We start from the raw sequence: 12,911 nt of genomic DNA, 5'->3' as shown, positions 1-12,911 counted from the left end.
ACCTGTTTACCGGGATCTCACATCAAAGACCAGAATTTAAGGTACAAAATAATAGCACTAGTCTCAAAAGGCAATTCATAGTTGCTCGGACAGCTCGCATTAAAGTTGTCGTGCACCGTCAGTTACACCTGAGCCCGCTAGAAGCCTAATGTCATTGCAAGCGCAGATGACAGCAGAAATGCACTACTATTAACAGTTGTCCTGATTAATGTTTACTCTCCTCTCTTTTGCGATAAAAACATGAAATGAAACAAAGTAACATCTGAACTATGTGTAGGCTAATATTGTAAGCGCAGTGGCATTGTTTTTAGACTTAAAGAACAGTTGGTGGCCGCAAAAATTGCAGTTGATTTAGCTAGGTCAGCCATACGCGAAGAGGAAGAGCACTGACCTGCTCTAGCCATGGGGGCACGGATGCGGGATAAAATGCCGGCCATGGCGACCGCTTTCGATGCAGGCAGAAAACGGGGCGCCGATGCACTGCGCCCTTTGGAAAGTTAAATAGGGTTATGACACCAATTTCGGAAAAAAAACTTTTTTATTGCGTCTTATTCGTGATGTGCCAAGAAATTAAAGCTCAAATTTTCAGCCACATGGCAGCAGCAGATATTTTTAAAACTGGCATTTTCAATTCTTCGTGAACAGCTTGCTGATCTGGCAACCGGCGAAGGCTGATGCAGCGTCGTCTACTTCGTGTACTGTGCACTAGCAACTTCAACTGCTGTTAGGCGAGGCCGCGGTAATGTCGCCCAAACAGCAGGTATGCCAATTACCGAGGTTACCGCAAACGACCTTTTAGTCGATCAATGTTAGCGCTTTTTACCTAGGGATAGCGGCATCTGTTGACGGGATTCAGGTGCATGTCGGCGGCCGAATACGAAAGGCGCACGAGTGGAGCCGCTCAAACGGCGTACACATTGCACACTGAAACACGCCTCAAAATCATCACATAAAATGCGCATTGTATATAGTGCTGCCCGGTGGCGCTTTTGTAGCATCTTTGGGGACCGCCCGAAAGCGCAACAGCAGTGTATAGTCCTCGGCGTTGTCGTGACGCTGGGACTAAGTCGACCCGGCCTTCACTTGGTAGCGTGCAGAGACTCGGGGTTGAAGAAGGACTGAATCTTCGAAGTTGGTAAAATATATACAAGCAGGTTTAATGGCACTTTGAGAAACTTATTTACAAGATTATTTACACGAAAAAGAAGGGTACATCAGCAAAATGGCAAGCGTTAATAGTTCATAGCGAGAAGCGACTGGATGAGCCGTTTACCCAGGGCCCAGAGCGACATTTCGTGCTCTGCAGCGTCCTTAAAAACCCCTATGTCCAGCCCCTCTCTGAAGATGCTGACCAACCAAATCCAGGGCACGCCCCTCAGAGATCGGCATCCAATCGAACACATCACTGCACTGATGGTCTGAAGCACTGACTGGCCCGGCATTGTTTCGTTGAGCCTGGTCACTTGTTGGCGGGAAAAGCTTGGGAACGGCGAGGAGGTACATTTCTATTCTTCAGCCAAGAATCGATAGGCAGCTGGTTCCGGCAAGTGGATTTACTTCTCAGAAACCCAAGTGCACGTGGGCGCCGCATACGCTCCCAGCATTGTCCGTTTTCGACAATTGCAAATCTTTCCTGCATTCCCGGGAAATCATTTAATGGCCGTATGCGTCATGCTCCTTTCTTGTCCTGCACGTCAGCGGACATGTCACTCTGTCGTCTCCTTTGGATAGGAGGCATTCATCACTGGAGGATAGCACTTCTCCACTGGAAGGGTGAACAAAAGAAAGAAATCACTTCCTGCTATTTCCCGCAGGGGGACGTTTCTTTGTGTTTTTCCAGACGTTCCCTTGACAGGGTCAATTTGGCATTTGCAGGGTGTCCACAAAGCAAAACAGGCTTACAAAAAGGATTTATGGAAACAGGCTCACTTAGAGCCATGGGACCATCACCACATCTCCACAGCACTTATCCATGCCCACAGGCGAACAATAGAGCGCGCAAATGCGGATGCATGGTCGTAACAGCCTCCTCCCCCGCCAGAAGAGTCTCGGAGGGCAGCAGTCGCAGCTGCTGCATGAAGAGACGACTTAATGGCCTGCACGTGAACGCTTGAAGCTCGCTGTTGCTTGTCGCGTTGTCTTGATTGTCGTAGGCCAAATTGCTCGAGCTGTCTGAAACTCAACCACATGTCGAAGCAAGCACTCGGCTCCCGTCTGAAGAGACCAGGTCAAAAGAAAACTGCCATTGTTGTTCGAGAAAAGCCCACTCTCAAGACGTTCAGGACCCACGTATTCCTAGAAAACCAAACGTGCTGCTTTACATAGTCACACATATACAAGCGCACGAGAAAAAAAAATAAAAACCTGATTATCAATTTGGATACATGGTGAGGAACACCTCGGACTGCTTAGAAACAGCGGCTAAGCGCGTCCGCATTCCCATTTAACTTCCCCTTTTTGTATCTTATTTCAAAATTGTACTGCTGTAAAATCAAGCTCCACCTAAGAAGGCGACTGTTCTTCGATGTCGCAGTTTGCAGCCAAGCCAGGGGACAATGGTCCGTTTCTACGGTGAATTTGGCCCCTCCAAGATAGCACTTCAATTTTTGAATGGCCCATACAATGCAAGCGCACTCTTTCTCTGACGCGCAATAAGCCCTCTCTCTAGAACTCAGTTTTCTGCTCAAGTAGAGCACGGGGTGCTCATTACCGTCGTCATCTCTCTGGCAGAGAACAGCACCTAGCCCTCGATCACTGGCATCACACTGGACCGTGAATTCTCGGTCATAGTCTGGAGCTCGCAATACCGGACGGCTAATCAGCACAGCCTTCAGGTTTACGAAGGAGGCTTCCTTTTGTTCGTCCCAGACTACATTTGTCGGTTCTGTCTTGCGGAGAGCGTCGGTCAGAGGGCTAGCCAAAGCTGAATAGTTAGGGATGTAGTGATTGTAGTACCCAGTCAGACCCAGGAATGCTCGAATTTCCGTCTTCGTGCTCGGCCGCGGGTAGTCTGCTACCGCAGAAATCTTAATCTCGCTGGGTTTCCTGAAACCTTGACCTACATTGTGACCCAAGTAGTCCACGGTCGCCCTTGCCAGGCAACATTTCTCGGCCTTTACGGTTAGTCCAGCTTGACGCAAAAGGCTCAGTACAGCTCTTAGATGTACCATATGGTCCGCCCATGAGTCGGAAAAAACCGCAATGTCGTCCAAATAAGGCACCGCGAATGTTTCACACCCCTTTAAAACCCTATCCATGAGTCGGGAAAAACAAAATGGAGCATTTTTGGGCCCGAAACTCATCATTGTTGGCTGGTAGCTGCCCGTCGGAGTGACGAAAGCCGCGTATCTGCTGGCGCGTTCAGTGAGCGGTACTTGCCAGTATCCTCGAGTAAGGTCCAGCGTAGTCACATATGCCGCTCTACTGACCTGTTCTACTCTCTCCTCAATATTCGGAATAGGATACACTTGATCCCTGGTGAGAGAATTTAGCTTTCGGTAGTCTACCACAGGCCTAGGGTCTTTACCTGGAGCTTCTACTAAGATCATAGGCGAAGCATAATCGCTTTCCGAGGGATTTATTACTCCCAATTCCAGCATTCGAGTTACTTCCCTATCCAGAATTTCTCTTTGCCTTGGAGAAAATCGGTAGCACCTTGATCGCACTGGCACGTCTGAAGTCAGCTCAATATCGTGCTCAGTCAAATCAGTTCTGCCTGGCCTGTCCACGAAGCAGGCCTCAAACTCTGTTATTATCTCGCCCATATCGGACAGCTGGGATTTCTTTAGTTCTCCTCTCTGCTCCGTCTTTTTGAGAAGCTCCTGAGCGTTGCTTCCTTTTCCGCTGAGGCAAATCAAGTTGTCCCCCATCTCCTCGGGAAGGTTTAACGTTAGATTTACCACGGCTTCCCTCTGCTCATAAGGCTTCATAAGATTGCAATGATAAATGCGCACTGCTTTACGCCTATCGGGGATTTTCACTGCGTAGTTAGTGTCAGAAAGCTCTGCAACGACTTTAGCAGGTCCTTCCCACTGTACTTCGAGCTTATTCTTGGGATCATTGGCTTGCTCCATAGCTAAGTCCTCTCGGGTTCCACTTAGAAGGCTCGTGAGATTACTAGACACCGGCGGCAAGAGGTTACTCTCTAGAACGTCCTCATTCCGTGTCTTATCAAGCTCACTTTCTAGTTGACTTATCTGAGATGCCTCGCTCTCAAAGTTTTCTGACCCGCTATCTTCCGCATCGACCACTGTTTTAACTGTCGTTTCTTCCGCAGTGGATTTTTCTGGAATGAGCAGTGTAGCTAGTTCTCGCGCCTTTGAACGTGTTAAGGCTGGCACAACTCTGTCTCCGAAAAGGACGCCCCTCTTTCGCAGTAGCATGTCCGATTTGTTGGAGAACAAATACGGATAGCACTTAGGAAGCTTTCCTGAAACGGCAGCCTCGGTTGTTAACTTGCCGAAAGGGCCCTCGATGACCACGTTCGCGATTGGCAAGCACACACTCTGTTCCTCCACTACCTGGCGGATCCACGCACACTGTCCTGTATAGTCGGAAGGCGACACATACACCGGATGGACAACATCCATCGTTGCGGCCGAATCGCGCAGTACCTTGCAAGGCTTCCCGTTGACTACTAGGTCATGCAGGTAGGGTTCCAAAAGCTGCCTATTTTCATCGCAGTCACTGACATACGAGAAAGCAAACTTTTCTTTCCGGCAGTTGACGGCAATGTGACCCTGCTCATTACACCTAAAGCATGTGAGCGGCTTCCTAGCCCCAAGCTTGTTCTTTGTGTTCTGCGCGTTGGTCACTTCCCCACTTTTCTCACTGCCGTCCTTTCTAGGGCGTTTGCCTGAAGAAGCCTTCCTTTCTTCGTTTGCAAATCTAGCAAAGTGCCTTTTCTGACGGTTATTTACACTGAACTTGGGATTGCGGGGCCTATCCACTGCTGGGTTGCTGAATTGTCGGCGCGAAGCATACTCCTCAATAAGTTCGGCAGCTTCAGTTGCCGACTTAATTTCGCCTCGGTCCTGTAACCAATTTCTTTCTTTTTCTGGGAGGCAGTTATAAAACTGCTCCAAAAGAATTCGCTCGACTACAGCGTCCCTATCACTGTAGGAATCTGTGCTCTTTAGCCACTCGCCCAAATTTACTCTTAAATTGTACAGGAATTCAGGGTAACTCTCGTCCCTGGACTTAGTAGCGTTCCGAAAACGTTGTCTGAACGCCTCGGCGCTAAGCCTATACTTTCTCAGAAGGCAAGCTTTGACCTTCTCGTAGTTTTCCGCGTCCTCCTTGCTTAGCCGCGCGACAACCTCCGCTGCCTCGCTGGGCAGAACCGTCAATAATCTCTGAGACCAAGTGTCTCGCTGGAAGGACAGTTTTTCGCAGGTTCGCTCAAAGTTAGCCAGATACAGACCGATATCCCCTGATATCACATATGGCTGCATGTACTTTGACATCTTGAAATCTGCCTCCTTGTTGAGACGAGGTACCGCTAGCTGGGGACAATCGCCCGACCTCTTGCTCAACTCTAGTTCTAATTTCCGGAGCTCAATTTCTTGGTCCAGCTTTTTTGCTTCTCTTTCAAGCTTCTCACGTTCGTGCTCCCTTTCCTCTTTTTCCCTCTCAAGTTCACGCTCCCTTTCCTCTTTTTCCCTCTGACGTTCGCGCTCCCTTTCCTCTTTTTCCCTCTCAAGTTCACGCTCACGCCTCTTTTCCTCTTTTTCCCGCTCTTTCTGCTGTCTGAGCTGCTCCTCCTTTTTTTGGGCGATGAGGTTCCATGCTTCACTGAGCTCCTCATCATCGGCTCCCAAATCTGTGATTGCCTTTATAATCAAAGGTTTTCGTGCCAAACCACTTGTATCAATTCCCAATTCCTCACACAATTGCAACAGTTCCGGTTTCTGCAGCTTTTGTAGGTCCATGATCGCTCCGAGTGTCGGCTACTTCCAAAACAACAGTGCAAACTACCAAACCTAAAGGCGTTTCAACACTTTTTACCAGTTCTAAAATCTAACCCTGTTCTAGAACCTGGTCCACATCAGAAGAAAAGCCAAGCACTCACCCACACATGCGATCGATGTTCCGAGCTGCTCTCTTGTTGGCCGATTGTTGCTCCTGCTTGTTGCTTGAGATGCCACCTCCGATCACCAAATGTTGTGGCTTGTAGATTCTGATCCACCTCGAATCACCAGATGTTGTAGCTTGTAGATCCAGATCCCACCTCCAGTCATCAGATGGTGTGGCTTGTAGATTCAGATCCCACCGCTGCCACCAGTTGTCGTGACGCTGGGACTAAGTCGACCCGGCCTTCACTTGGTAGCGTGCAGAGACTCGGGGTTGAAGAAGGACTGAATCTTCGAAGTTGGTAAAATATATACAAGCAGGTTTAATGGCACTTTGAGAAACTTATTTACAAGATTATTTACACGAAAAAGAAGGCTACATCAGCAAAATGGCAAGCGTTAATAGTTCATAGCGAGAAGCGACTGGATGAGCCGTTTACCCAGGGCCCAGAGCGACATTTCGTGCTCTGCAGCGTCCTTAAAAACCCCTATGTCCAGCCCCTCTCTGAAGATGCTGACCAACCAAATCCAGGGCACGCCCCTCAGAGATCGGCATCCAATCAAACACATCACTGCACTGATGGTCTGAAGCACTGACTGGCCCGGCATTGTTTCGTTGAGCCTGGTCACTTGTTGGCGGGAAAAGCTTGGGAACGGCGAGGAGGTACATTTCTATTCTTCAGCCAAGAATCGATAGGCAGCTGGTTCCGGCAAGTGGATTTACTTCTCAGAAACCCAAGTGCACGTGGGCGCCGCATACGCTCCCAGCATTGTCCGTTTTCGACAATTGCAAATCTTTCCTGCATTCCCGGGAAATCATTTAATGGCCGTGTGCGTCATGCTCCTTTCTTGTCCTGCACGTCAGCGGACATGTCACTCTGTCGTCTCCTTTGGATAGGAGGCATTCATCACTGGAGGATAGCACTTCTCCACTGGAAGGGTGAACAAAAGAAAGAAATCACTTCCTGCTATTTCCCGCAGGGGGACGTTTCTTTGTGTTTTTCCAGACGTTCTCTTGACAGGGTCAATTTGGCATTTGCAGGGTGTCCACAAAGCAAAACAGGCTTACAAAAAGGATTTATGGAAACAGGCTCACTTAGAGCCATGGGACCATCACCACATCTCCACAGCACTTATCCATGCCCACAGGCGAACAATAGAGCGCGCAAATGCGGATGCATGGTCGTAACAGCGTACTACATCGTGGCACCCAACCACCCTGGCCGTCCCGTCTTAGCAGCATCGTTTACGCTGCTCGTTTTCAGGCCCAAGTCTGGCCCTAGCCGCATCATGAAAGTAGACGATAAGCTCAAGAGACTTACAGTACAGGATGCCGCAAGTTTACAGCAACGGCGCCCGCGAGGGCCAAGGACGACGGCGCTCTGGATGTCTTTTTCTGCCCATAATCGTCGCTAGGCCTAAATTACGTCGCATCGACAGTGGACGGCCCTCTGTAGTAGATCAGCGAGGCGGCTTAGTAAATAGACCACTCGATCATGAGACTTCTTTGCTCTCAACCCCACTGTTACTTAGTAAAGGAAATAAGTATTTTTTGCAATGCCTTAGCAGCTGAGATATTGGGGACAATAACACGGGCACTGCGCCGGCTGTGAGCGAACCGCACAGTATGGGTCGACATTTTACAAGAAGCATTCATTTTTGAATATTCCCTTTTCTAGGGCTTCATTATTGGGAGAAAAACAAACTTCAGCATCCTTTTACTTTTATGACACTGGCATAAGGGATCAGCCGTATCGCTGACACAGACGCCTTGCGCGGAAGGCAAGGCCGGTGCGGCAGCGTTTACGGCTGTGGATGCAGTGCTTCCACAGGACGATGGCAGCGGTCGCGCCGATAGGTAGATGCCTGGGCAAGAACAAATCGTGCTTCATAACAGTGTGTGTTCTGTTTTCAATAACATGCTGAGTACCCTTGTTGGGAGCCATGTGAGCAAGCGCGAACACTGTGCAGTGTATCGGCAGCTTATCGGCTCCGGCACAGGAGCACACGATTCAGCGGCCAGTGTCGCTCAGTCACGTATTTAAACATTTCAATATGACGATCGCTGTCGGTAGGAGTAGCTTCGCGGTGTTAAATTCAGCTTCTTCTTTCGAAATAACCACTGCGTCTAGGGCAGTGAAATTTGAAATGTATAATAATAAGGTCCAATATTATCTGCTAGACTGCAAAACTCTAATATATTGCGTGACCGCGGCACGACCCCTTTAAACTTTAAAAGAAGAAACCAAACGAGAAGCGAAATACGCGCGTGGCCCATTGGATTTCATCCCTCTTTTGGACCCAGGCTAGGGTTTCAGGGCGGGATTTCGAGAAAGGTCGGTGAAATCAGCGACAGGAAACCTGAGTGGTAGAGCTCTCTGAAAGGTTGTGACCGTTGGAAGCATCTTAAAAACGTAATGGGACAACGATGCGCTCCGGATGCATGAAGAAAGCATGGACGTTTATGAAGACGACGACGAAGTGGTTTCGTGTATTGTAGAGCGGAGCGGGGTTAACTGCCGTTGAAGACCGCCAATTTCCCACTTGTCGGCATATTGTAATCATGACCGGTTTCAGTCAAACGTTGCGTTCTACTCTTGCGTCAGTGGTTACCACTAATGAGGAATAAGAAATCGGAATTTACAGTGCGTACACCAAAATTAAATACGGCTACCAGATGGTGGGATGCACATTGTTCAGGCGATTACAACGGCAGAAAGGCTGTATGGAACAAACTTCCACACAATCGGTGCCTAAATAATTGGCATGATTATAAGTTTATAGAAGCTAAAATATAAAGCACCAATGACGATTGTAAGTTCCAGATTTTCAATTTGCTATTCAACATTAAAAAACGACGCACACGTTTCCGGTTTTTATGATCGTGTAAAAATCACCTGGTTCTGAAATATGCCTTCACGTGTTTCGACTCCGCAACAATCTATCGAGATACCTGACATAATTGCCAAAGGTGCCAATCATTGCACAAGCGCCGAAAGAGAGATACGCCCCGCAGAATTCGTCGCCGTCTCTTTATCAGTTACGCGGGCGACAGTACAGTATTGTGCGCGCAAAACCCTCGCTATCTAATGTGCAGCTCTACTGCTTACAACTACGCAGCAGTTGCGTTCCTTACTTTCGGTGCCTACTATTCCGGCGCCCGCTTCAGGCGTGTACATTCCTCTCCTTTGCTTCGTCCATATTGGTCCATTAAAGCCCTTTTGAGTCTATAAGCTGGCTTTATCCTGTCGCAGTGGTGAAGTGTCTGGCAGAAGACGGAGCCGGAGCTTATGCTGAACTTCTTCCCACAAGAGCCGAGATAGAGAAACGCCCCGCAGCATTCGTCGCCTTCTCTTTCTCAGTTACGCGGGAGACAGTACAGTATTGTGTGCAACGCTGCCACAAAAACCTCGCTATCTATTGTGCAGAGTGTTGCCAATTTAGCGGTTTTCCGGCTAAATTTAGCGGGTTTTTACACTATTTAGCGGGCAAAAATCTTGTATTGCGGGAGGCGGAATTTTTAGGGGTTTTTAAGAATTTCTGGCTGTTTTTTTTTTGGCGGTTTTTGGTAGTTAAATGTATTTTATTTCTGACAAGTAAACGTGTCTTAAAATTCTAGTCTCGTCTGCAAGAAAACGTCACCATGTCGGTGTGAGCGCATGACGTCGCTGAAAGGCCGCTATGCTACTGTGGGGAATATCGGAACACGCCTTGAATCGATTTCTGCGGCACTTTTGAACCTAATCTTCGAACCTGCCGGGAGAAATGGGACCAGTAAAGTATGCACAGAAGTTCAGGAAAGAGTGGCTGCAGGACCCTAAGCTTAGAGACTGGTTACTGGAAGTTCCAAGTGATGCCAGACGAGCGCGATGCCGTTACTGCAAGACTGAGCTTTCTGCCAAACATGTGGATTTGGTCGCGCATACCACAACGAAGAAGCACCTCTCGGCTACAGCACCGTTTTCGTCCGGAAGGCAGACGACTCTAGAAGTTGTAAGTCGCAAGTGTGACAAGTCACGCACTGCCGAAGGGTCCCTTGCTTTAAACGTATGCGCGCACTTCACAGTTATGGCTTCAGATCACCTTGGTGAGCTGTGCCGTAGCCAGTTTTGCGACAGCGAGGGAGCTAAGCATCTCCAGCTTCACCGATCAAAGTGCAGCGCTTTGATCAAGAATGTCTTATACCATCACTTCATTGAAGATTTGCTGTCCGACTTAGGATCTGGGCGATACAGCCTGATTCTTGATGAATCAACGGATATTTTTGTGACCAAGCAATTGCTAGTCGTCATTGTGTACTACAGCGAAACGATGGGCAAAGTAGTGTCGACTTTTCAAAGTTTAGTCGAGCTCGACGACCCGAAAGCTCAGTCAATCGTTGATGGAGTGAAAAAATGCCTGGCTCATTTTAGAATTGACTTGCATAGAATGATTGGAATAGGGACAGACAACGCCAGTGTGATGGTAGGTGTCAATAACGGAGTGTATCAGAAGCTTAAGATGGATGTTCCTCATCTCTTGTTGGTCAGGTGCGTTTACCATTCGCTGCACTTGGCGGTTTCGAGTGTCGTGGCGGAAGCACTTCCAAGAAATCTCGAATATTTGGTGAGCGAAATTTACAACTGGTTTTCTCGGTCACCATCAAGACAGCTAGCCGTCTTACCGGGAACTCTATCGAAGACTCAACGACGGACACGATCCGCTTAAGATAGCGCAGTCTTGCCAAACCAGATGGCTGTCGGTTGAAACAGCGATCGGTAGAGTGTTGGAGCAATGGGAGGAATTGTTGTCACGCTTTGCAGCTGCAAGGATAACTGAGAAGTGTTACACAGCAGAACTCCTGCATTCAATGATGTGCGACACGACGAACTTGCTTTACCTTGTTTTTGTAAAGCCGATTCTTGCAGAAGTACAAAGTGTGAACAAGGCGTTTGAGTCCAGTTCGGCTGACAGCCTAAAGCTGCTAAGTGACCTAACATTACTAATTGAAGGGCTGTCAAAAAAGCTCGTCGTGCCTACGTGCCGTGCAGACCCACTCAGTTCAAGCGTCGACGGCTATGTTAATATGACGTCGGACCTCGACTACGAGACTGAAAAAAAGCTCCAAGAGCTGAGAAAGGGTGTTTTTTCGAGAACGGCCGAGCTCGTATTTAGACAGCGGTGTGTCGGATTTTTGTCTCATCTGCTGAAACAGCTCCAGCAAAGATCACCTGACAATGTGCGAATACTCAGACAAGTTTCCCTGCTCTCAGTTGGGAATGCACTTCGTGTAGTTAAAGACTCGTTGGTGCCCCTTATGGAATTCCTGGATCTGCCACAAGAAAAAATCGCTGCCATTAAACTGCAATGGCAGAAGCTCACTCTAGTCAGCTGGAATAATCGTGCGAGTACAGTTGCATTCTGGGACGAAGTCAACAAATACAGGGACGCTTCCGACGAAAATCCCTTCTCCGAATTGGCTGAGCTTGCTCTTGCCATGCTGGTTCTGCCCTGGTCCAACGCAGAAGTTGAACGCGTGTTCAGTCAGCTGAACGTTATCAAATGTAAACAGAGGAACAGATTGTCAACAGATACGACGAATGCCATCTTGACTATTCGAGCCGGACTCCGGAGGCAGGTTAAATGCTGCTCAGACTACGAACTGCCGCCAAATGTAGTTCAAAAGATCGGCACGATGGAGGCGTACGCTGCCAACAGCGCTGGAAGCCCACCTGGACCTGGGACCAGCGGTACGAGTGGACAGTCGCTTGTAGATGAAGCGGACATTTTTCTGTGATTGTGCCTGCAGTCAGTCAGGACTCAGCAGTGTCTTGTCGGTACTTTCCATTTCTGAAACTTAAAAAAAATTGTTTTTTGAACTTCAGCGTAAAGTACACAGTCTCTAGTCAATAAAAAATATAGTCGACGGTTTTTAGTCGAAAAAGAAAAAGTTCTTTCTTTTTTATATTATTAGTTATATTTATTTACAAACTTAATAAAATGTATAAAGATGAACTTTTTGGCAAAAAAATACATTTAGCGGTTTTTAGCGGGTTTTGGGAGTTCCTGTTGCGGGTTTTTTTATTTTTGAGTTGGCAACACTGATTATGCAGCTCCACTGCTTACAACTACGCAGCAGTTCCGTGCCTTACTTTCTGCGCTTACTATCGCGGCGCCCGCTTCAGGCGTGTACTTTCCCCTCCGTTTCTTCGTCCATATTCGACCATTAGAACTCTTTTGAGTCAATATGCTGGCTTTATCCTGTCGCAGTGGTGAAGTGTCTGGCAGAAGACGGAGCCGGAGTTTATGCTGAACTTCTTCGCACAAGCGCCGAGAGAGAGAAACGCCCCGCAGAATTCGTCGCCTTCTCTTTCTCAGTCACGCGGGAGACAGTAACGAATTGTGCGCAACGCTGCCACAAAAACCTCGCTATCTATTGTGCAGCTCTACTGCTTACAACTACGCAGCAGTTGCGTTCCTTACTTTCTGCGCTTAATATTCCGGCGCCCGCTTAAGGTGTGTACTTTCCTCTCCGTTTCTTCGTCCATATTCGTCCATTAGAGCTCGTTTGAATCTATAAGCTGGCTTTATCCGGTCTCAGTGGTAAAGTGTTTGGCAGAAGACGGAGCCGGAGCTTATGCTGAAGTTCTTAAAAGCGCCGAGAAAGAGAAACGCCTCGCAGAATTTGTCGCCTTTTCTTCCTCTGTTACACGGGAGACAGTACAGTATTGTGCGCAACGCTGCCACAAAAACCTCGCTATCCATTGTGCCGCTCTACTGCTTACAAATACGCAGTAGTAGCGTTCCTTACTTTCTGCGCTTACTATTCCAGCACCCGCTTCAGGTGTGTACTTTCCTCTC

The sequence above is a fragment of the Amblyomma maculatum genome, unplaced genomic scaffold (assembly GCF_055883805.1).
Source record: "Amblyomma maculatum isolate TAMU_Amacu unplaced genomic scaffold, ASM5588380v1 scaffold_13, whole genome shotgun sequence".
Lineage (NCBI taxonomy): Eukaryota > Metazoa > Arthropoda > Arachnida > Ixodida > Ixodidae > Amblyomma > Amblyomma maculatum.
This window is presented reverse-complemented; position numbering follows the sequence as displayed.